Source organism: Cupressus sempervirens, chromosome 5, assembly GCF_028749045.1.
Source record: "Cupressus sempervirens isolate cs-2001-9-10 chromosome 5, ASM2874904v1, whole genome shotgun sequence".
NCBI lineage: Eukaryota > Viridiplantae > Streptophyta > Pinopsida > Cupressales > Cupressaceae > Cupressus > Cupressus sempervirens.
This window is the reverse complement of record NC_143122.1, coordinates 387,399,050-387,426,731: the sequence shown is the minus strand read 5'-3', so window position 1 is coordinate 387,426,731 and position 27,682 is coordinate 387,399,050. Positions and strand designations below refer to the sequence as shown.

General features: G+C 33.8%; 1 pseudogene; it reads left to right on the top strand.

The window, feature by feature from the left end:
- The first annotated feature begins 3,219 nt into the window (after positions 1-3,219).
- Positions 3,220-4,504, top strand: LOC149556404 (T-complex protein 1 subunit delta pseudogene; annotated as a pseudogene).
- Positions 4,505-27,682: the final 23,178 nt, after the last annotated feature.

Here is a 27,682-nt window from a genome sequence, read left to right as displayed (position 1 = left end):
TTGAGTGAAAGGAGTTGAAGAAGCAAGTTCTACTTCTATGTGAATGCCATAATCACGATGTGTATTCCCTTCTAGAAGCCTTTGCCACAATGAAATTACCTCTAAACCATGCAAAGGATGTTGAAGTGGTTCCCAACCTTGAAACACTCTTATAAGCAATGTCAAAGTAAATGCAAATGCAATACATGACAAATTCCAAGCTGATCAAATGATATTTCCAAGGTGATCATGAAAAATCTTAATATCTTAATATATTAAATGCAATAAATTGGAGGGTAAGAATCTTGTGAGAAGTTTTTTTTCTTTAAAGATCCCATGCACACAAACTTTTAAAGGAGAAACCAGAAAAAGAACGTACACAAAAACTAGCAAAATGTTTCAAAAGAACAAATTTGACCATACCTCTCTCTAACTAGAGAAAAACTTTATGAGCTAGCTAAGGGAAGGTAGGGCATATTACAATAGAATAATATGGAAAAATCAAACTATGGACTTAAGACCAAGCTTACACAAGTATTTTTCTCCCGTCACACATCTGTCTGTATAGTCCTATTTTCTTTAAAAAATTGTAGATGAGAGAATGAAAAAGATTAGCTTTAAAAGCCACCACTTTCAAGAATTTTAGCTAAAAAATTTTGTATAGAAAATGAAAATGATCCCCAGGAAAATACCTAGTTCATAGGACATTGCAGCAATTTATGCAGCTATGTGCACTGATATTTTCCTAATATTTCAAAATGGTGGATAGATGAGACCCTCCTCTAAATGATCTTTATTAGCCTGTTGAGCTAAAGACTCAATTGTTACATAATAAAATACCAATACCAATATTTATGCCATTCATATGAGAAAGCTATAGAAAAATCATGGTTAGATTTTATAAAGAAAGAAAAAAGGCTTACAAGGTGCCAATGACATATGATCACAGACACAGATTGTCCCTGCATGATCAAGCCCAAGCCAAATCCAGGAAAGAGCATTGTTTGACTAAAAATAATTAGAGAACAAATATAAGCTAAAAAATTTCAAGAGAGTATGTTGACAATTAGTATGAATGAAAGTAGCGGTCAGCAATAGAAGAAGCTCATATAGTTGAGTTACTATACCCTCCAATTTATTGCATTTAAGATATTAGGATATGATGGTTTGAGCAAATGTAGATGCTATTTCCAAGATGATCATGAAACAACAAGAAAGAATGTAATTCCTGCTATAGATTGGTCAAACAGAGATGAATTTTTGACACAATAATGATTCATGTTTAACACCATTCACTTCCACATGGATAAACTAGTAGATGGCTAAGTTGAAGGAAAAAATAATTCCATTGAAATATGAACTAATGAAAGATGTAGAAGAACTAAATGTGGAATCATGTGAACAACTCCTTGAATGTTCAAGAAAACAAGAAGGCTCAAACAAGAAGAATGAAGGGAGTGACAGGGAGTTACAAAGAAATGGAATGGAGAGGAAGGGGATAGAGGACAAGGGGCTACTACAAAAGAAGCAAAGGTCACCCCTATGTCCAAGTAAGCAAGAGATGGATGTCACCTCTAATGAAAGTAAAGAACATATTGAGAGACATTTTGTGGTCAACAATGAGGCCCTTTCAAATGATGATCAAATAGGGCCCTAAGGCGTAAATGTCTTAGACATTAATTTGAGTACCTAAGATCATGATTAAGGAATTCAAAGTCATGAGGATGAACTAGGTGAGATCACCTCCATAACATGGTTATCAAAGTGAATGTGGTGGGGACAAATAATAATAGCCTAACCCATTAGGAGTTAGCAAGGTAGATCTAATATTTACCTTTGGATTTGGTTTTCTTCATGCAATCTTATTTACTGCAACACTTTCTAGGATTCTATCTAGTGCTCCCATAATATCCTCTATGTTGTCTAGCTATTGTTTATGCCATTCAGTCTCTTTCTAAAGTCGATCCTTCTCCTTCTAGTATATTGCCACAAACTCTCTCTTGTGCCTTCAATTTTGATCAAACTTCTGAATATTTGCTTCTACCATATCTAAAATTAACTTCACATTATGTTGTAACTCTGGCATAGGTGTTTGATTTTTGATAGCTTTTATTTCAACATTCAAGTTTTCAAGATTTCTCAACACCCTCACTTGTGGACCTCTCATGTCAAGCACTTTTTGTACTATTTCAACACCATGTTCTTGCTTCTGAGCTAATAGTTCATTAGGTGCATTTTCTTGTAAAACATTAATATTGTTGAACAATTATAAGCTCTTAGAAAATTCAATTTTGTTTTCTATTACAATTGACAAGCTTCCCTTGAACAATATCAAAATGAAGAGGCATAAATACACCAAATTTTTCTTTCAAAACCATATGTACATCTTATAAACATTAAGTACAACATGTCCAATATTTTTGTAGATATACACACACTAGTAAATTTGGACCTATTTTTTGACATAGTTCTGGTCAAAATTTTGATAGTTAAATGTTGAAAGTCAATGTTGCTAGAACTGCATCAAAAGTTTAATGTATTCCACAACAGTCAATGTATCGATAGGAAGATCTGTTGAAAATCATCCCCATCTATGTCACATGTTGGTGCCAAAAAACTAATTCAAAACATCAAACTATTGATGCTAGCCAGAGATGATTCGACAGGTATGTTATACCATTGATGAAAAACTCCATCAAATTATCGACACCAACTAGACATGATTCAATGATTTTTTTTTAGCATCGATGGAAAACTATGTCAAAATTTTGATAGTAGCTAGAGTTTTCAAAACAAAAATGATCGGGTCGTAATATACTTTCAATGCATTTTCAACCATATTGGTACATGTTCAGTTTTGTTAAGTGTCTTCATTTTATTTTTGTGTTGTGGATTGTCAATTTCCCTTCCACTCCTCTGTCATCCTCCATGCTCTATTGAGTGGAGTGGTAGAGATGTCAGTTATCTTTTTCTTTCTCATATTGGAGCCGACTCTCAAAAATGTTCATTTTCTTTCTCATGCATGGGATTTATATTGGAGTCATCATCTTTACTTGAGCTCATTGTATAGTCTTTGGATTCACCAGTGACTACAATGAGAAGTAAGATCAAAATTATTTGAGTGAGAGGGATTCGATCTGACCCTTAAAGTTTCATTAGAGGTATTTGATTTGCTAATTTATTGCTAGGATTTTGAGAGGAAATGGAGATAGCACAGAGAAGTTTTGGAAGAAGTTGAAAATGGCAACCGTAACGTAGCACCCACGAGTAGCACTGGCTACCAAGACAAAAAAATATGTTGACAACAAGCATAGGGATGTCATTCGACATGCCAACATCATTGTAGAAAAGGTTGTATCAGACACAGTTTGAACCCCACTAGGTCACAAGGGCATGGACAAGATGCTTTGCACCTCCTCGGGCAATGTGATCATTACCAATGATGACACCACCATTCTTAACAAAATTGAGGTAACTCAACGAGCTGCTAAAATGCTTGTAGACTTTCAAAATATTAGGATATTATCATTGGTCACAACATGACAATAGTTGTTGTCATTGTCGATGTGATTCTTTAAAAATATGTGAATTTGATGTCTAAGGTTGTTCATCCTACCATTATGTCAAAGGCCTTTAATAGGGCCTCTGAGAAGGTCGTCAAGGTTTTAATTGTCATGGCTATTCCTATCAAATTGATATTATTATTGGTGACAACATGACAATAGTTGTTGTCATTGTCAGTGTGATTCTTTAAAAATGTGTGAATTTAATGTCTAAGGGTGTTCATCCTACCATTATGTCAGAGGCTTTTAACAGGGCCTCTGAGAAGGTCGTCGAGGTTTTAACTGTCATGGCTATTCCTATCAAATTGATGGACTATGACTCCTTGGTGAAAAGTGTGAGCACTTCTTTGAAAAATAAGGTTGTCAGCTAGTATTTTACCTTATTGGCCCCACTTTTTGTTGACGTCATCCTGAATGTCATCGACCTTGCAAAGCATAACATTGTGGATTTGAGGGACATCAAAATTTTGCAAAAATTGGGTGGGATTGTTGATGATACAAAGATGGTTAAGGGTTTGGTGTTTGATAAGAAGGCAATCCATATGGTTGGAAGCCCCACTAGGATTGAGAATGTGAATATTGGCATAAAACAGTTCCAAATTTTGCCTCCCAAGACAAACATTGAGCAAAAAATTGTGGTCTCTAATTATACAATGATGAATAGGATTTTGAAGGAGAGGAATTATATTCTAGGTATGATAACGAAGATCAAAGCCACAAGATGCAGCATGCTATTAATCTAGAAGAATATTCTACGAGATGTCTTCATTGATCTTTCGCTGCATTATTTGTCCATGGTAAAGATTTTGGTGGTTAGGGATGTGGAAAGGGATGAAATTGAGTTCATTACCAAGACACTAAATTGTTTACCCATTGCTAATATTGAATACTTTAGGGAGGAGAAGCTAGGGCATGCTAATTTGGTTGAAGAGGTTTTGACTAGTGACATTTATATGGACTAGTTTGTCTAAAACTTATATGCATTTTTCATAACATCCCATATCCCCAGTGTGTCACACAATCTTTTGTTACATCAAGTAACAACTTTGAACTAGCAATAGTTGTTGTTGTTACAAGTTTTGGTATAGATTCTAAGGAAGCCTTAGCTACAACTATTGGACCTTTAATTGAGGTTCCAATTTTTCTTTTATTGGTACATGTAAAACTTTCTTTTAGAAGATGTTGGTTTGGAGAAGCTTCTACCAAGTCTGAAAATATTTGACATCAGTTGTGATTACAAGAGATGCTTCTGGGATTGGCATGTATACAACACTATTGGTGTTTTTTTGTTAAACTTATTTCATACCTATCACTTAGATAGTGCATTTTGAGCCATAAGGTTAAAAATGGATGTCTTTAATAATTTAAATTTATTATTTTGACAGCATTGTTAGTCTTGATTTGTTAAACTTATTCATATCATGTGTATTATCTGTACTATTCATTATGTATTATCTTTTAGACAAAATGAGAAATCATTCTTTGCCAAACCATTGTGGAGCTCAAGGTGAAAACAACTTGAAAAATGTAACTTGATAATTACTTCACAAAAATAGAATCCAATGTCATATAAATGTACCAAGCACAAGATCAATTTGGCACCAGTTGCCAATAATTCATTACAAAATATTCAGTGCATCATACCTTGGCTCTTTATATTCTTCCTCTATAGAACTTTATAGAACTTTATTTACATCACATGTCAAAGAAAGGAAGAAAAAATAATTAAGTACGTAGTGCATGTCAGCCTCTCCTTCTTATTTATCTGAAATGCATTGAATTCCACAATAATGAGATGACAAAAAGTTTTCATTTAAACAAAACAATGATAACTCTACATAAATGTAGTTAATTTCACAAACCATTAAACAAAACATGTTCCCATTAAGTCAAAAGCCAAGTTTAAGTAAAGAGTAGAGAATGATGAATTATTTGTACTTTCATATATCTTATCTATCCTTCAAAAAAGAAAGAATTGAATTAAACTATTCCTAAAAAGAAGAAATAATGATGATAAGACATTTAGCTTCAAATCACCTATCAATCAAACTATTCCTTTCTAGAAATTTCAAAGTAATGATTTTGGTTGGGTTGTTGGGAAATTGCAGTGTAGATATGATTTTGGTTGGGTTGTTGGGATTGTGATGAGAAGTAATAGTATCATCATAAATATTTTAGCTATAAAATCTCTTCTCATCATCACCCTCAAAATAGGATAGAGTGGAATTGTGAAGATGTTAACTATATTTAGAGGAAGAATAGTAAAAAAGAAGGAAGAAAGTTATAACGCGCCTTAGAAAACAAAAGGGTAGCAATCGATTATATAGAGAGAATTGTATAGTGTGTGAAGTGGAGTTGTTGCTATTTTTGATAGATATTAATGTCAAAGAACATGAGGTTGTTGAGATTTGAGGGAAAAACTAGTTGTTTAATGTGGTCAAAGTTCATAATTTTTGACCTCAATGCAATTAAATGGTACTCATTCCAAGTGGAATTGGATGCTTGCTAACTTAATTCTATCAAATGATTCTAAAATAAATTATTAGAGATTATTTTACTATTGTCAACAGATGGGTGGATAAATACAAATAAATAAATAAGTGTAATTTACTGTTGAATGTTATAATATGTTTCTTTTATTAATGCCAACAACCAAACAAATGTAATATCTGTACTGTAGTTTCCCAACATTCAATAACATGCAAACTAAGGTATTTAGACATATCTCAACTAATTATGATTTAATTTTGGATCACCTACCTATATAATTTTGAATTTTGTTCTCACCAAAAATCATAAAATGTACGAACAATTATGCCAAAAAGAACGTAAAAAGATGATTATCGTGCACAATCATTTTTTTTAGCTCTTTTGGCACAATTTTTGTTACAATTTTTTGGCTCAATCTCCAACTAGTCAGTATGTATTTTGAAAAATTATTCTTGGACTATGACTCAAGAAAAATAGAAATATCAAACTTGAAAAAGATGTACATAAATGCAATTAATTTCTAAACTTCAGTTTAATAAACTTACAAAGACAACAATAGAATTAGAAGAAACTATTATGGTTTGAACTATTTGAAAATTATAGTTACAAGTGATAAAGTTATATACCTTTGATTCAAAGAGTGCAAATAATGGAAATGAAGTATTGTCGAAGGTACAAGCTCAATTTTCCCCCCTCATATGGATGGCACTATTAAGTAGAGAATAGTTACATACATGCATACATACATACATACATTGATGTGACAAACATTCTTGCTCACAAACCCTAATCTCTCTAGGGTCTTCTTAGATCTTCCACCTAACCAAATAGGGTTCCTTTCACACCCTATGCGTGCAAGGATTCTATCAAAGAGATCCTACTTCTTCAACTGGTGCACATCAATTGGTTAGTACAAGCTTGCTCATAACTTCACAAACAAAAAACATAACTCCAATGCTGACTAGATCTTGCATATGATGAAATGGACACCTAGGTATGCCATAGGTCATTCATCAAGATACCCAACCCAAAACTAGGACGAAACCCTAATCAAGTTACAATCCACAAGTCAATTTGTGCTCAAGTGCTTAGAAAAAGGCTACAAGGATTAGACCTCCAAATGCACAAAAAATAATATATTTTGAAAAATCCCTTAACAATGGCCCAAAAAATTCACCTTTCTGGATACTCTTTTTAGAGTACTTGAAGATTTTGGAATTCTTAAGCCCCCCACCTTGTATGTACAACACAAGCACAAATTTAGGCTTGTTTTGATGGTTTCAAGGGTTTTGGTGTTGTTTGGCTTAAAAACCTCTTAAAATTCCTTATCAAGACCCCTCCTTGATATTGGGGTTACCCCTCACCATCTCCTCACTCATCAAATGTTGGAATTGGAGTACCTATACTTCCAATCCACTCCAAATGCTCTCTTTCAGATATGTGATCCCTAACCAAACATGGTTTGCTTGCCTAGGGAATCACCTCACAATCCATAGTTGTGCTTCTCATGGTTGCTCCATTATGGTACATGGATTCTAGGTCCAAATACCAAGAGGCCATACAATTCATATGGAGGGAAGTGGCCTTAGCACTACATTTTGCACTCACAATCTTGTTCAGACCAACAAACTACTGGAAGATAAAACATTTAAACACATCAAACCCTAAAAAATGACAAAAAACTACTAACAATACTGGAAATAGAAAATACACTTCCATTTCCAATACCAAACCTACTGCATCTAATCCTTACAGAGAATAGAACACACAAAACAAGAAAACTATTTATTAAAAATTTTGAACACTGTCTGTACACTGTCATTTCTACTTTCTCCAAACCTTGGAACAAGTTGGATTTGGTCTTATATAGACTTTTCATGAATTACCCCAACTAACTTAAGTGGTTGAAGAGCTCCCATGAAGAAGTTTCTCTTTTTTTCATAAAGTTACAAAAGTTGTCAATGACAACTTCGCAAGAAATGAGCAATTTTTGCAATTTTCCAAATTGTCTACTCAAACTTACTCCACTTGTTATCAAACTTTCCAAAAGGAATAAGATGGATTAAAAAAACCTAATAAGGGCCTTAAAACAAACCCACCCCCCATCCCCCCCCCCTCGCCAACACTTTTTAGCCAAGTTGGTCTCCTTATTGAACTAGTGATGTGGCTAGAATCACTACAAGCCAAAAACACCACAGAATCCCTAGCTCTACCAAGTTATTCTACCTAGGTGCTCTTTCCCATACTCCCCCCGTCAAAAAAATTAATTTAGACCTGATGGAAACATGTCTAGGTGTATTCCAACCTTTGTGAACTTTAACTCAGCAACCCAAGTAGCCTCTAAAGTTGGCTTTCCATTCCATTGAATGAGATGCTCCATATACACTTTGTGCCTTGTAGATTTATTCACTCTTGAGTCTAGCACTTTCATTGCTTCCAACTTGTTGATCTTAGGTATTGTAGCAGGTTTAAGGTCATCTTGAGCATATGATTTGACCTAAGCTAATGTGCCTTTAAATGCCACCAAGTCTTGGACATTGAAAACAAGGGATATGCCTAGATTTGATGGCAAATCTACCTTGTAGGCATTTTCTCCATATTTCACTAAGATTTTGCAATGCCTTACCCTCTTCATCTATAGCTTGGTAGGAACACCTTTTTGAAGCCTTTCTTTATTAAAATGGACCATTACATAGTCCCCAATAACAAACTGAATATCCTTTCTCTTTTCATCCACTTTGGCCTTGATTTTTTGATGCTAGCTTGGATGATTTTCTTGACTTTCTCTTGAATTTCCTTCAACTTCACAACTTCTCTAATACATATCACCAAGATATCTCAGTTCACATACACCCCTTGGATGCATTACATAAACTATCTCAAAAGGACTCTTTCCAATGGTCCTATTCTTGCTATCATTAAAGGCATATTCTACTTGTGAAATGATAACATCCCAACTTTGACCATATTCCTTAGTTAGGCACCTTAGAAGGTTCTCTAAGGTCCAATTAACCACTTTAGTTTGACCATTATTTTGCAGATGGTAAGCTGAACCAAATGACATGTTTGTACCAAGATCTTTCCACAAAGTTTTCCAAAAATGGCTCATAAATTTATAATCCCTATCTAACAAAATACTTAATGGAATTCCATGAATCCGTACAACTTCTTTGAAAAATAGATAGGCAATATGAATTGCATCATTAGTTGTCCTACATGGAATGAAATGCCCCATTTTGCTAAATTTATCAACAACAACATAGATGTTATCATAGCCTTGCTTAGTTTTTGGTAAACCTATAGCAAAGTCCATACTTACACAATCCCATGCCCTATTTGGAATTCATAGAGGCTGATATAGACCTGCATTACTGATTCCTCCTTTGGATTTCATGCACACCATGCACTATTCCACATACTTGGTTACATCCCTTACTAACTTTGGCCAATAATAGAACCCTTTGCACTAGTTCTATGGTTTTGTTGACACCAAAATGACCACTGGGGCTGCCATTATGCTTCTCCTATATTAGGTTCTCTCTCATAAAACCCTTTGGTACACAAAAATAGTTACCCTTGAATAGAAACCCATTTTGCAAATTATATTCTAAAAATTCATTATGAAAATGATTCTCAAAATCCATGAATACCTTGTAGGCTTCAACAAAGTCCTCATCTTCTTTGTAAAGATTCTAAAAACTCTCTATTCCAATGCTTTAGATTTGAATCTCTTGGACTATCATAATCCTCCTGCTTAATGAATCTGCCAACTTCTTCAACTGCCCCTTCTTGTTCTTGATTGTGAAGGTAAAGGTATACAAGTACTCCATCCACTTAAATTATTCGTTGCTTAGCTTCTCTTGAGTGTTGATGTAGATAAGAGCTTGATTATCTATAAACACAACCAATTCTCTAGGCAACAAATAGTTTCTCCACTTCCTAAGAAATTAAACTAAGGCATAGAGCTCTAAGTCATAGGATGAATACTTCTTCTTGGCCTCATTAAGTTTCTCACTATAAAAGGCTATTGGCCTGCCTTCTTGACTCAAAACCTCACCTATTTTTAAGCCACTTGCATCACATTTTGAGGTGAATAATTTCTCAAAACTAGGCAATTGTAGGATAGGTTGAGTAGCTACTTGTTTCTTCAACATTTCAAATGAGTTTTTAGCTTCTAAGGTCCACTTAAACTTAGACTTGACTCCACCCTTTATATTATCCAACAAAGGTGCACAAATACCACTGAAATTCCTAATGAATTTCCTATAGAATTGAGACAAACCATGGAAACTTCTTACCTTAGTGGATGTGGTAGGTGTTGGCCAATCTAGTATAGCAACAACCTTCTCCTTGTCCATCTTTAATGTGCCTTGATACACCACAAAGCCTAGGTATACAAGTTCATCCTTGAATAAATCACACTTCTCAAGGTTGATGGCTAGCTTCTCTTCATGAAGTCTTTTCAAAACTAGCTCAACATGCTTGATATACTCTTCTCTAGTCTTGATGAAGATAAGTATATCATATAGATACACAACTACAAATCTTCCTATGAAGTCTTTGAGCATGTAATTTACGAGCTTATGAAAATGCTAGGATCATTGGAAAGACCAAATGGCATCAAAAGCCATTCATAAAGACCATTAGTAGTCTTAAATGTTGTTTTTCATTCATTTCCCTCCTTTATCCTTATTTGATGATAACCATTCTTCAAGTCTAACTTAGTGAAATATTTATCCCCTCCAAGAAAATCCATAAGGTCTTCAATCCTAAGTATGGGAAACCTATACCTGATTTTAATCTTATTTATGGCTCTTAAGTCCATACATAATCTCCATTTTCCCCCTTCCTTAGATGCCAACACAACAAGAATTGCACATGGGCTTATGCTCTTTTGTATCAAGCCTTGATCCATCAATTCTTGGACTTTTCTTTCCACTTCTAGGTTTTGATCTAGAGTGAGCTTATATGCTTCTTTATTAGGCAAGGAAGCACCTAGAACAAAGTCAATTTGATGACTTATAACTCTCATATGAGGTAGAGTGGATGGAGTACCATCACCCACTATGTCCTAGTACTTTTCAAGAAAAGTTTGGACTTCTATTGGTAAGGGTTCCCAAGCTGCATTTTATTTTTCTTTAGACTTCAGTACTACTACAAAAATCTCACATTCCTCATCCTTGAGGTGTTTAACAAACTATTTTCCACTACAAAACAACACACTAGGTACTTTGGGTTAAGATTCTCCCCTTCCAATAAAGACTGAAATTTGAAGGTCTTTCCTCCCTTCTTAAAATTTATTAGCTCTTCAATCATACACAACATCCCTATAAAATTACCAAGGTATACCAAGAAAAAATTACAAGCATCCATTGGCAAAAGATCACACAATAATCTGTCCTTATATCCTACTATGGAAAAATCCACCCAAGCTTGCTTATTCACCAAGATTCTGTGTCCATTGTTAATCCAAGTAACCCTATAAGGGTTACCATGATTTATCTTCTACAATTTCAATTTAGTAACAACCTCCTCTAATATTACATTATCAGTAGATCCTAAACCCACCACCACTTTGCATTCTTTTCCTAGGATTTTACATTTTATCCTAAGTAATGCCATTCTATGTTTAGGTTCATCAAGAGCTGGTTTTTTTTATCAACACTCTCCTAAACATGAGATTCTCACCTTTTTCAAATTCAATGTGATCCGCATCATATTATTTACTACAATCCTCTTGAAAATATTCCATTCTTTTGTATTGGTTTGAGGAAGAAGGTTTCTTTGGGCATCTGTAGGCTGGATGACCCAAGTGACCACAGTTATAACATTTCATACTTGCAAAGTATGAATTTGATCTACCTGATCATCTCCCTCTACTTCATCCTCCTTGGTTTCCTCTTCCTCTATTGTAACCACCTCTTGAGGAGTTATCACTAGTTTTCTCTATGAACTTTCTCTCTCCTTGATTCTTTTTCTCACTTCCTCTACCTTGGTAGCCTCCCCTTTGTCCTCTTCAATTTCTTCCCTTGCCTCTATACATGAAGTTATAATCTCCTTTCCTTTTGTTATTTTCTTCCACCTTTGGAGCTAGCTCATGGCATCTTTGAACTATGGTAGGTTCCCACAAACTAAGCTCCTCTTGGATATTCCACTTCAAACCACCTAGATATCTTACCACTTTGATTGGCTCATCTTGTTTTTATTTGAATCTCATACATAACATCTAAAAATCCTCAGTATAAGAGGTTGCATCTAGGTCTTTTTTCTTTAGTCCTTGCCTTCTATAGTGGAGCTGGATCTCAAAGTCTTTAGGTAGGAAGTTCTCCTTCACTGTAGTGATCATAGCATTTCAATTATTAGTATTAATCTTACATAGAAATAACACTTACATGCAAATATAACCAATATCATAAAATAATAGATCACACAAAAGAGAACCCAAGACACCAAGATTTAATGTGGTTCACCCAATCCCTAGGCTACATCCACCAACAACAAGTCCAATATTATTATCATCTAGTGATTACAATCCCCAATCCCTTATAGCTCAATACTATTTCAAGAAGCTACAATATCACCATTATATTATGAAATCCCTAACCCTAAGCCTTTTTATACAAGATTTTGAAGCTTACAAAATTAGGGCTAGAATAAGTTGTCTAATAGGAAAAATAGAAGCCAACACCTTTTACAATATAAAGACATATATGAATTTCCCTATGACCCTACAAGGGTGTTGCCCCTTGACCCCGTCTTGGGGGTGTTGCCCCCAAACCCTCGTAGAAATAATATGGGGAGAAAATTGTACCAAATAAACCTTTGAGATTGATTAGGCTCCACATCACAACACTAATTAGCTATAGGAGTCTTACCCATGATGATTCTTTCATCTTGTAGGTATTTCTACCATGTTAGAGTTGAGCCTCTAAGCCTTGACTTAGAAACTTTAACCTTTTGTACCTCTGATACCCCCTCACACTCAAAATGGTTCTCCATGCCATTTATCTAGTCCATAACTGCATCTATGTCCATCTTTCCTCTGAAAAGTGGTACAACTTCCAAAGATTTTCCTCCTAGGGCATTGATAGCCTTCAAGAAGAGCTCTTCATTCAAGAAAAAGTTAGGTTTAGGGACTGAATCCTCCTCTACTACCTCTTTACCCCTCTCATACTCTTCTTCTTTCCTCTTGGTTTCTTCAACAAATGCATCTAGTTGCACCTTCACCTCTGCTGGGGATTCTTCAAGAACTCTATTCTTCTCCCTTTGTTCATCAACTTCCTTGGCTAGTTCTGCATTTGTCACCATGCAGGTTTCACCTATTGACTCTCTAGTAGTTGCAGACATCCACCACCAATTCCCAAATCTTTAATCTACTCTAATGCCACTCTAATGTGACAATCATTCTTTCTCACAAACCCTAAGCTCTCTAGGGTCTTCTTAGGTCTTCCACCTAACCAAATAGGGTTCCTTTCATAGCCTATGCCTCTAAGGATTCTATCAAAGAGATCCTACTTCTTCAACCGGTGCACATTAATTTGTTAGTACAAGCTTGCTCATAACTTCACAAACAAAAAACATAACTCCAATGCTGATCGGATCTCCCATATGATGAAGTGGACACCTAGGTATGCCTTAGGTCATTCATCAAGATACCCAACCCAAAACTAGGACAAAACCATAATCAAATTACAATCCACAGGTCAATTTGTGCTCAAGTGCTTGGAAAAAGGATGCAAGGATTAGCCCTCCAAATGCACAAAATCAAAGATATTTTAAAAAATCCCTTAATAATGGCCAAAAAAATCTTTTTTTTGGATACCCTTTTTAAAGTACTTGAAGATTTTGGAATTCTTAAGCCCCCAACTTGTCCATACAACACAAGCATAAGTTTAGGCTTGTTTTGAGGGTTTCAAGGGTTTTGGTGTTGTTTTGCTTTAAAAACTTTTAAAAGTCCTTATCAAGACCCCTCCTTAGGATTGGGGTTAAACCGCACTATATGGATTTTCTGTACTTCTAATCCACTCCAAATGCTCTTTTTCAGATTCGTGATCCCTAACCAAACATGGTTTGCTTGCTTAGGGCATCACCTCACAAGCCACATATTTGCTTCACATGGTTGATCCATTATGTTACATGGAGTACATAGAGTCTAGGTCCAAATCCCAAGAGGTTGCACAATGCATATAGAGGGAAGTGGTCGTAGCACTCCATTTTGCACTCACAATCTTATGTAGACTAGCAAACTATTGGAAGACAAAACAATTTATTTAAACACACCAAACCCTAAAAAATGACAAAAAACTACTTATAGTACTAAACAAAAAAATCTACTTCCAATTTCAATACCAATACCAAACCTGCCACATCTAATCCATACATAGCATAGAACACACAAAACAAGAAAATTGGTGTCTTAGAAATGCTAAACACAGTCTGTACACTATCAGTTCTACTTCCTCCAACCCTTGGAAAGAGTTGGATTTGGTCTTATATAGACTTTTCATGAATGAACCCAACTACCTTAAGTGGTTGAAGAGCTCCCGTGAAGAAGTTGCTCTTTTTTGCATATAAGTTGCAAAAGTTGTCAATGACAACTTTGCAAGAAATGAGCAATATTTGCAATTTTGCAAATTGTCTACTCAAACTTGCTCCACTTGCTATAAAGATTTCCAAAAGGCCTAAGATGGATCCAAAAAATCTAATAAGCTCCTTAAAAGACTTTTTTTCCCTATTTAGCCCTCAAAACCCAAAAATGCTTGATTGTGCCAAATGAGCACTTTTTGAGCAATATTGCATTTTGGGGCTCTTTAAAACTATCTAACCTCACCTTAGGATCAAGTTGGTCCCCTTATTGAACTAGTGATTTTTCTAGCATCACTATAATCCAAAAACACCAAAGATCCCTAGGTCTACCCTTAGCCTACCTAGGTGCTCATGCACCATACATACATACATACATGGTTAAGTACTACCTAACTATGTCCAAGGCATTTGCACATTGGAGGAATACTCTTCCTACCAGGCTACCTACATACCTATATACACAAGATCAAGACCCTCTAACTACTCATATTAACAAATATGTAGCTATGGTTTCTAATTTTTTTGATGTAGTTGTATTCCTATAACCATTGGTGAGCTTTGCTCACCTAATACAAATCTTTGTCATCATACACCCACTCAAGCGAATCAGATAGTTTTCTATAATTAAAATATTTTAATACCCTGGTGCAACCTTTGTGTTGTAGTTTATAGTTAATGTAAGGTTAAACTATATACGTCCTAACTCACTCCTTATATAGTTATGTTTAAAAGCTTGTGAAAATAATCAATGGGTCTAAATAGACCAGTCAAGTTAATGCTAGCTAGGAACAATTGATTGTTCATTTTATTGTACCTAATGTAATGATAGTTCTACAGGAATTTGTAATCAACCCAGCTAATCAGTAGCTAGACCAATTGAACTAGGTTATGGCTTGTCACTTAGCATAGGTTGAGTGAGTTTTATTATTTTATTATTTGGATTCTAGAATATGTATGTAGTCAGAACAATTTTTCTATTGTGCTAATATGTAATAAAAAACTTACTGTTTATATAAAGACTACAAGTTGTGCAGTTTTTCATGTATTAGATCCGCATTTTCTTTTCCATTTCTTAAGTTATAAGAGTATTTCAAGGTTGGGAACCACTTCAACATCCTTTGCATGGCTTAAAGGTAATGTCATTGTAGTAGTGAGAATAACTTCAATGAAGAGTTGAGTGTCAGGAGTTACTACCCTAAACATCCAAGAAACATTCAATAACATGAGAAATAAGGTATTAAAGCATGCCTCAACTAGTTATGATTTAAAATTGGACCACCTAATTGATTAGTTTGAATTTTTTTCTCACCAAAAATAATAAAATGTAAGAACAAATGTGCCAAAAAGAACGTAAAAAGATGATTATCGTGCACAAACTTTTTTTTTAGCTCTTTTGGCAAAATTGTTCTTGCAATTTTTTGGCTCGATCTCCAACTAGTCAGTATGTATTTTGAAAAATTATTCTTGGATTGCGAGCTAGGAAAACAAGAAATATCAACCTTGAAAAAGATGTACATAAATGCAATTAATTTTTAAACTTCAATTTTATAAACTTACAAAGAGAACCATAGAATTATAAGAAACTATTGTGGTTTGTACTATTTGAAAATTATAGTTACAAGTGATAAATTTATACACATATATACATACATACATATACTTACATACATATATATACACATACATAAATATATACATACATACATACATATGCATATGAAATTTTATCATCTTGGAAGGAATTGGAAGGAATTTGATTAGAAATACGTAAAAGTTGCAAAAATTGACAAAAAAGTTGTCATGCAACAAATATTGTGGTTGGGTGACTTTTTTGCAAATTTGGAAGGTCAATAGTTAGAGTTTTGTTTTGATTGAACAAGTAGGAATGAATATGTAAGGTCAAGAGATATAGCCTATAAATGAATGTTCTTCAACCTAGGAAAGGGTTGGATTTGATATGTATAGATATCTCTTCTACACCACTATCAACTTGAGTATGAACATAGGAAGACTCAACCATGTTATTGAGTTCATGTGAAATGGATGCTACCTCATGATCAAAACTATTTATACAAAAATTAGAATAAATTCATACCTTGGTTACATATTTTCAACATCTATAATGGGCTAGGTCATGAGTGTAATCTGATCCATTTTGTGATCAACGTGAAGTCTCAATGGTGTACTATGTGGCTCCTCTTGATCCAAGGTTTTTTTTCTTCTTTAGGGATACCACATGACTATTGATTTTTACATCAATTTTGATGAGTTGTAATTCACAATTTATGAATGATTATCATAAAGTAAACATTTATTTAATGCAACAATGTTTGTATCCAAACAAGTAATCGAGGCAACAATATTTAAGAAGTAAAATAGTCAACATATAGATTTAAAATGAATATTTTCCCTTTGTTCTGAGGAAGATGTCACTTTGTGTAAAGGACATTAATGATGGTATATACTTCTTCAAACTTAAATAAGATAAAGATTATGATAAATATATTAGGTAGTGGATATAAAGCTAAAGTGATGACAACACTAAATGACATATATAGGCATCTATTTTTTAGTGGAAATTAAAACAACAAACATATGTATGACATTAATACATAGTTTTAATAACCTATAAATCATCATCCAATACATGGATATCCTTGTTGGTGTTAAAAATGTTTAGAAGAGTAAATATTTATAGTCAAGATTGGGACAATTATATTCAATAATATCGTCAATGCTCCAAGACAACAATATAAAGATAAAGAGAAAGATTTTGGATGAACAATTCATATATAATATAAGAAAATAGAATAATGTTACCACATCATGTTAGGAAGACAATTGAAAATTTAATAAAAAGCCTGATAATCCAAAAGATAGAGTCATAACAGGAGTGGAATAAATGATCATGATTCTAGCAATACATCTAGAGGAGGTTTGAATATTCACAAAATAGAATAGTGACTTATTGGTTGGATATGAAATGAGACACTAGTGTTTGCATTCAGAATAAATGTCACAAATAATGTTTTTTTATAATCTCAAGAAACTATTTTTTAGAATACTATGTTCTCTTCACCATTAGACATCCAATTTCCAAGAGATAGGTTTCATATTTCCTATGTCATCTCATATTGTAAATAATTGTAGCCTTTGTCTCTCTATATTTTGTGCCTAAAGAGGCCACATTTCAATATTTTGTTTCTTCCATTTAAAGCTCTTTAAGTTTTATAAAGGTTTCTTACATATGTGCATTGCTTACAAACAAGTTACTAGATTGGTTTAATGGTTGATGCATGTCAGTATTCTCTTTTGTTGGAGTCATCCAAGTGAAAACTTTTTAACAATATCCTATGTACTTGCAAAAATTATTTATCTTGAAGGCTTAGTGTATCATGTGCATATAGATATTATAAATTTTTTTTTTTGTTTTGTGTCTGTATTGGTTTGGATCAATTTCCTCTAACCTTTGTAGAAAAACCTTTGTTTGGAAAGGTTAACTACCCCTTCAAGTTTGAAAGAATGTGGTTGGATCATTCAAATCTTGAAAAATGAATACATTAATGGTGAAGCATTGAAGTTGAAGGAATAACTATGTTTAAAGTGGAAAAGAAACATGGACATGTAAAGGAAAGGAGAAAACATTGGAATAAGGAAGTCTTTAGAGACACATTCTAAATGAAAGTGGAAACCCAAAATTATCTTAAAATTATGGAGGATCAAATTTAAGAAGAGGGCTACTCTGAACATCTAATAAATTCTAAGAATGACATTCTAGTCAAGTACCACAATATAACATCTAAAGAGCAAATATTCTAAAGGAAAAGATCGACAAATTTATGGTTGAAGGCCAAAGATAGAAATACTGAATATTTCCATATGATAGCTCTTAAGAATAACATAACAAATAGAATAAATACCATTCATCATGACATAGAAAATTTAGATAAGGATCAAGATATCAAAGAAGAAATGGTGGGGTATTTCTCTAATCTTCTATCAATTGACAATAATTTAAACTCTCTTGATCAAAATAATCTTATCACTTCTATTCCTTCTAGAATTGATGCTATTTTGAATAAATCTCTTAGTTATGTCCTATCCTCCAAAGTAATTAAGGAAGCAACATTCTCATTTGAAGGAGAGAAGTCCCCTAGGTTGGGCGGTTTCCCTATGCTCTTTTTCCACAAGTTTTGGCATATTATTTGGGTTGATTTTCATCATAGGATCATGTGTTGGGAAACAACATCAAGTTGTAATCCACTAGTTTTTGGAATATGGCATCCAAGGGTTCTCAAAAGTTAGTGAACCTCCTATTTTGATCATAGTCACAATTGTAATTATTGTTGTTGTGAGGAAAAATTATGTTTGATTATGAGATTGGTGGTTGTTCTAATTGTAGTTTTGATTCTGATTCTAATTGGAATTGTTGTTGTTTTGGTTACAATAGTTTTCGTTGTTGTTTTTTCCAGCTTGAAGGTTTTGTACACTTTTGACATCAGTGACACCATCATGGGTAACAGCTTTATTTTTGGACAAAAAATTGGGTTTGCTATTGTTTTTCATGTCATTGTTTGAGGATGAAGAGCTATAATGTTTAACAAAACCCTTATCTAAGAGTCCATTTTCAATGTTCTTTCCTTTCTTGACTAATGTGGAAAAGTCCTCAAGACTAGCCATCTTCATTTGGAGAGACATCTCTGGTATCAAATTCTTGATGAATATATCCACAAGGTGGGAATCCTCAATTTTGTATGGCATGTGATTAGCAAGATGCCACCACCATTGTAGAAAATTGGAAATGTTTCCCCATTTTGTTTTTTTGTTTTGCACAAATCACTCAAGGAAGCATGATGTTCAATATTGTAGGAGTATTGTGCTACAAATTTCCCTGTCAAATCATTGAAAGAGGTGATGGAACCCTTGGGTAAGTTCATTAGCCACTCAAGTGTGGGGCCTCCAAGACTTCTTGTGAAGAGCCTCTAAAGATAATCCTCACTATATGCCACTTCTTGACATAAGACAAAAAACTCCTTGAGATGTGTGACAGGACATGTTTCTCCCATGTATTTATCAAATTTAGGAATCTCAAAGTTTGGTGGAAAAGGTATCATGTTAATAGATCTGTCAAATGGAAAGGGACAAATTTCTTCAAAAGAGAAATCCTTCACCCCTTTGTTGATCATGCTATGGACCAAATTTTGAAGTTCATGCAATTGCTGGGCTAGATCTAGGTTTGGTTGCATTTGTGATTGTTGGGAATTGATGAACCTACCTCCAAAGTTGTATGGATTTCCAAACATATTGTGAGGTGGTGGAGGTGGCGAACTTTGGCCAATGTATTAATATGCAGTCATTGAAATTGGCACAGATGTTTTCATCATACCTGTTGGCATTTGTAAATAAGAGGAATATATCAATTGTTTTGGGATCACTATCTATTGTATAGATACTTGCCCAATGTTTAAGAATCCTATAGTTGGACCTATCAAGGTTGAATGCAGAATACTAGCATGTGTAGTAGTGTTAGGCATAGCACTAATTATTTGTTGAATATGTTCCACACTTAATTGGAACATGGGTTGTGTTGAAGAACTTGATGTAGGTACGGAACTAGTTCTTACGACAAGTTCTTTTCCCTTGCCAAATGTTTGGGCTATGTTTGGAGTTGGCAACACAAGAGCACCATCCTTGGTAATTTGTCTAAACAAAGTGCTCTCATCAAAAATCGTAGGGACAATAACACCATCTTTTACCAAGTTTAGGAAGATTTCCAATCATTTCACTCCAAGAATTATAATTACATGTAGGTAACAATAAAATAATAAAATACCTAGAACAATCATTGCCAACATAATGTGCTCCCTCTTTATTGACATCCATGGAGGAAGGTTAGTGTTGATAACAAAAATAGACCACACTGAGTAAAGGAATCTCATCTCTCCAAATGGATTGACACTATCAATTGCCAAAGAAAGCCTGAGATTTCAAGTTTATTCTTTAAAGTGTGGCCACTTTTCCTCTATGTCCATAAATGTTGAAACATCTATATGCATTCAAATAATTTCATCTTGACTTCTATAGTGTGCATGATAATCCTTAAATTGTGCCAAGCTACTGCACTTGAATAACCATTTAACATGTGGAATAATGAGGATGTAATGAAGAACCATGCAAGGCACCTTTTTTATCACTTTATCATCTTGATATCTTCTTGTATGGCATTCAGGGCATTCTATTGCATTTTCATGTTCTTTACGATAAATTACATGATCTTCAAGAAAAGCATCTATTGCTTGATACTCCATTCCAATGTGTTTCATAGTGACACATAATTCTTAGTGTGAGTAGTTGGCCCTAGGTATTAAGTTTCATTATCTAGAACCTTCTCGGGTGGCATAAAATTTCCTACTTAAGAAAGGCTCAAACAATGTCTAGGACACCTATGGGTGGTAGTTAGCAACTTATTCTTGTAAATTTATGTAATGAAGGCACCCGTGTGGGTTAGCATATTGTACTTGTGAATTCTATAATTCCTCATTTGCAACCCAAATAAGAAGTCCATATTTTTTTCTCACATTTGTTTTTGTTTCTTTGCTTTTGTTATGAGTTTATTGTATTAAGGGGAGCACCCTTCATTAAGTGGTATCTGATGCAAGAGCATCTTGGGTGTAAGAGAAATCTTGCATCACCCAAAAAAATTATTTCTCCTTTTATAGACTATAATGATGCATATCACAAACCTTAGTATACATTTTTATGTTGGATAAGCCATTCATAACCTTCAAATTCACCAACAACAATACAACAAAGAGAAGAGTTGATTGGGATCCTTCGTAAAGGGTCATGTTTTCCTTCTCAAGTAGAGAAATATCATGGATGACCTCAATGTCATCCTCATTATAATAATCATCATCATCATCAAAAGAAAAAATACAATACCAAATGTGTCATGGATCAATGCATTTATACCATCATCTTCAAATGTGTTTTCTGGCACATGATCATCATCTTCCATGGGATCATGATCTTCTCCTTCAATACTCATGCCTCCATGTTCCTCCATATTCACAGCTCCATGTTCCTCCATATTCACACCTTCGTGTTCCTCCGAGATGTGTTGGTCCATATCATGTACTACCCTAGGGAGATCGACTTATATAAAAATGATGATAGTCTAACCCTCGTTCCATGGTTCATATGTATATTAATTGTGAAAATAATATAATAAAAAACTTACCAATGGATGATAATCAAAACCCCCTTTAGTGTGACCGTTCTCCCTACAATGTCTCTTAGTTGTTTTGATTTTGATTCTTCTTATCTTTAAATTTTTACAACTCTTGCAAGGACACTAACATTTGTCATCACCTTTTCTTTGAAAGCTAGACAGCAATCTAGTGATTGTCTCCCTATTTTGATCAATTTCCCTTGTATTATCTAACATGATCCTTCTTCATGGGAACAACTTATTCTACCCTTATTGAGTTGGTTGTACTTAATGTTTATATCTACACATATGGTTTTGAAAGAAAAATTTGGTGTAATTAATGTATATATCTACAAAAATATTGGATATGTTGTATTTAATGTTTATATGTGCACATATGGTTTTGAAAGAAAATTTTTGTGTAATTAATGGGCATATCTACAAAAATATTGAACATGTTGTCCTTAATGTTTATATTTGCACATATAATTTTGAAAGAAAAATTTGGTGTAATTAATGTCACTAGTACATTTGGGGGTCATTTTTGACCAAAATTTTTGACAACAGGCCAATTTGGCTTATCAAATTTTTGTTTTTTTGGCAAAGTGTGGGTGAGAGGGAGGCTTCACAAATATTTTTACAGTGTTGTTGAAGGTAAGGGTTTTTAGAAAACAATTTACAAGGCTTATTATTTCTCCACATCTTTGGTGTCTTTATAGACTGGCCTTCAAAGGTACCCTTGAATGAGATACCCTTGTCTTTATAGACTTGTCATTAGAGGAACTTGATTCATTCACATAGAAATAGTCTCTATAGACTAGCCGTTATTGATACCCTTGAATGAGATTGAATCTCTTTGACATGAAATTATTATTAGAATACATTAAAAGACTTATAGTGATCGATTAAGGTTTTGAGATGAATAATAAAACTAATGATGGTTCACCAAACTCTAGGGATTGGTTATAAACTTGCACGATATGTAAGGAAACTCAAGTGCAGAAACAACTTCCTACACTAATCTCATAAGGAAAGTATGATGCAAATCCTATTAAAATCTTCTACACTTACAGATTCAATATCATGTAAATAACAATATTGCAACCAACCATGCATATAGAAAATAGACAGAGAAAGGAACACATAACACAAAGATTTGCCGGTGGGGAAAAACCTTTCTGTAAAAGAACCCCACCCCTTCAGAACCTACACAATGTATTATCTTCAACACAAGGTTACAATACACTTGCAATGCAAGTTCAACATCGATAACAGAAGACTCCAGTAGCTACTTGTAGTACCAACAATACACCTCACACATCTCATTTCTTCGCAACCCTAAAAATTCTTATAACATGCGCTTCACTTTAGGGCTACTCCCAAAGGTAAATCGTATTAGGGTTTTACCATTCTTCGAGAAAATAGGAACCCCAAATTGGGTAGAGTGTACGGTACTCAAATATCTTAGTTGCCACATGTCTTCACCTATCATTAAATCTTCCTAACATAGCTCTTACATGTCATAGGAATCCGTCATAACCATTTTTGTCATGATCTCCTTACACACAATTCAAGATGTTGACACATCAACACTATTTGCAAGAAATATATTTTACAAAAAAAATAATAAGAATAGGAATTATACAAGGTTGAGACACCTCATTCCTAACACGATATTTACATGAATGACAAAATCTAATAATCCTACAGTAATAAGGAATAAGGAGAAAAATGAGAAAAATGTTGGAGACCCTAAATCTTGCCATCCTGACTAAACCTTCCAATACGTCTGCCCAAAGGTTCCACCATGATATAAAAAAAGATAGGAGAAATGGTGTCACCTTTTTTAATACTACATGAAGCTTTGAAGAAATTAGATGAAGTAGAAAAAAACAATTTAATGAATTTTTGACTAAACCAAAAACCTTTAAAACTTTGCACAAAAATCCTACTCAATTCTGTCGTAAGATTTTTACAAATCCAATTTCATTAAAAAACCTTGTTTGTTTGAGACTTCCAATAAGTGGATGTTCTCATGGACAATAATGATTTAATCCAAAAAAAATCTTCTAATAAAAAAACCTATTTGTTGGACATAGATAATTTTAGGGAGAAGAGCCAACAACCTCAAAGTTAGGACTTTAGAAATAATATTCTATAACAAGTTGCAAAGGGTAATTGTGTTAAATCCATCCACAAAATTAACTCTTGGTTTATTCTAAATAAGGGAAATAAACATGCAATTCATTTCCGTATGAGTAAGTGTTGCATAAGCTTGATTTTAAATCTCTTTTAAAATATGACACATCCTTTAATCATAATACCAAGATTGACTTAATATGTGATAAAGAAATAATATATGCATAATTAATAGAAAATATCACACAATCCCCCCAACTTAAATAAGAGCATGGGTCCCACCATGCAAATGTGAGAAAAAATGACTATGTACAAAATAATGCTAATATATAAAATTAAAGAAAATAATTATATGTACAAAGGCATGCTACTGACCTAGCAATGTAGTTGATGAAATTTTTCTTGCTACATACTTAAGTGTTGAAGTTTGGATGAGGTAGAAAAGTGGAAAAGAGTGAAGGTGAAATGAATTTATTATGGAAGTGAGGTGATTATTATTTGTCTTTCAACAGAGTCAAAGAGATGATGCAAACTAGGAAGAGGACCTAGATGTTGTGGCTACAAGAGGATTATTTGGCTCTTGAAATTCAAATTGTTGTAGTAACTCCTCCATACTTTGTGGCTTATGATAAAGCTTAAGCCTATGATCATTCACTAACAATTTGAAATTAATGAGATCAATTGTGGAAATTTATATTGCACCATTGTCAAAGATAAATTATTTCATGTGGCCCCAACCATCACGTTTGAAACTTGCCCAGAGTATGTTGATAATGTGAATTATATAGTAGTGCCCAATCACCAACAAAATTTTTTTTACCCTTGATAAAATTATCATGTCACTCCTTTATTTTCATCTAGATAACTTCAAGTATGTTCAAGGAAGATTTTATATACACAGCCAAGTCATTTAGCTATAAGATTCTTTCTCATTGTGCCTTAGTAAGATCAATATTGAGTTCCAAGGTTTTCCTTGGTGTCTTATGCTCAAATTCAATGGGCATGACATCTTGTTTACCATATACCAATTCAAAGAGAGTAAAGCCAGTTTTTGTCTTCAATGTTGTCATATAAGCCCAAATTTCAAGTAGATAGTATGTCCAATCTTTTTAATGGATAGCTATTATTTCTGTCAAAATGGATTAAATTTCCCTATTGGTAATCTATCCTTAGCCATTGGCTTGAGGATGAAAAGGGGATTTTTTGCCATATCTAATGGTATATTCATTCCTAGGGATTTTGTGCCATATCTAATTGTATATTCATCAGGACATGCTCTCAAAATGTCATATGTTTCATCTTCCCTAATACATATTCACATCACTTGATTAGGTCCCATGTAAAACATACAAATAGCAATCTAAGAGAAATTAAAACTTTTCTCTGCTACCAACCTACACTCCTTAGGAGAGAATTCAATTGGTGTCTTTCCTGTAGTAAGGTAATTTGCAATATTAGCATGCCATGTATTTTGTGATAATATAAAGAAAAGATGTTCACTAGAAAGCTATAATCAATTATTGTAGGATCATCTAGAACATGTAAGTGTGAAAGAAAGTGAGCCACTACATTAGCTTTCCTTGGCTTGTCTACTATGGTCAAATCAAATATTTGTATAAGCAAAAGCCTTGGAGCCAATTTTCTATAAATAGTAGGCTTGTTCATCAAATAATTGATAGTTGAGATCTATATGCACAAATATTTCATAACCAATTATGTAGTGTCTAAACTTATTAAGTTCATAGATTAGTGCAAGTATCTCCTTTTCAGTGACAATATAATTGAACTATGCTCCTTGGAAATTCTTATTGATGTAATAGATTACATGTTCAACAACTCCTTTCTATCTTAAGATAGCTCCTATATCATAATCAGAAGCATCACTAGGATATGGAATGGTATGCTCCAACTAGTACCATGTAACATGGGTGTTATAGCCAACACTTCCTTTAACTAGTTAAATGACTTGTCACACTTTGAAATCCAATGAAAATTAGCATCCTTTTTCAAAAGACTGTATAATGAAGATGCAAGTTGACTGAACTCTTTTATGAATCTCATGTGGTAACTTGCATGTCCAAGGAAGCTTCTAACATATTTTTTATTTTTAAGATTTGACAATGTACTAATTACATCAATCTTAGTTGGATCAACTTGAATACCCAAACAAGAAATATAGAGTCTGAAAACAACTCCTTCCATCATCATGTAGCACTTTTTATTGCTTAGAGAGAGATTATAATATTGACATCTTTTGAGAACCTTTTCCAACTTAGCATGTTCCTCCTCAAAGGTATAACCATATACGCTAAAGTCATCCATATATATTTCCATGCAATTAGCATATATGTCAAAAAATATACTAATCACAACTCTCTGAAAAGTGGTAGGTGCATTGGATAGATCAAAAAGTAGGAATGAATAAGAAAAGGTTCCCCAAGGGTAGGTGAAGGTGATCTTATCTTAATTCTTAGGTGCAATTTTTATCTAATAATAATCACTAAAGCCATCTAAGAAGGAAACATATTTCTTACTAGCCAAGGTATCAAGGACTTGATCAATGAAAGGTAATGGAAAATGGTCTCAGACATCACTAGGGATATTATTATTGTCAATAGGATCTTCATCTTGGTACACCCCTTTGTCATCATTTGAGTTACTACCTAGAGTTGTGTTTCAAAAAGGATTCTTTGGTTCTTGTGTGGATGTTGAGCTAGGCATACCAAAGTTCGTATTAGGGGGGAATGTGTTCCCCAATGAGATTGATCATGGAGGAAAAGGATTCTCCATCTCTTGTTGTCTTAATGATTCCATTAAATGTGACATAGGATCAAATGTTAATATGTTGGATCGTGTTTGTACCATACAATTGTGACTATACCAATGGGTGGAAGATTGTGGAAGAAAGGGAAAATGTGAGAGAGAAAATGAACCTTATATGGTAAAGAGGCCAACAAAATAAATGTAAATAAAAGACCTTGTTGATTTAGCAAACCAGTGTGATATATGATAAAAGTATCTTTCTCGTACCAAAGATGGACAAGTGATATTTGGGAAAGATAGGACACTGAATATATTACTCACTAATTGGAGGTGGAATTGTGATCCCAAATGACTGATTATAACTATAATAAATGTTTTCTACTAGATAAAGGTCTAGTGTTGTAATCTCATAATTTTTGTAACTAAGATGTTCTTAAGAAAAAAGATTAAGGTTCAAATAATGAAGCTCTCTAGAGGAAATTTTGCAAATGGAAGACTAGAAATTTTGAAAATGGATTGATGTGGAAAATAAGGATAATATGGTCACTATGCAGATAAATCAATCTTCTCTCACTGGAAACAAAAATCTTCGGTTCACTCCAGGGAAAGAAGACTAATTTTGAAGTTCACCATTGCATAAGATTCTGTCATAATGGTCATGTTCAACTTCCTCTTTCTTGATGTCTTTGATAGCATATCAGAATTGTTTATCACTATGAGCTAGGTTTTTCCTTTCCTTGTAGGAAAATGGTTTGGATAATTCCACCTTCTTAGGTTTGACTTTGTCGATCATGGTAGGAACAAAACAAACTAGGGAGATGAGCCCTTGTTTGAATGGCTACAGAGCGTACGATTCAAATATGAAGTGATCCTAGTAGTAGAAGAAGGATTAAAGGAAACAAAGGTCAAATTTAAAAAAGATTAGGATAGAGACTATGAATTACTAAGAGAC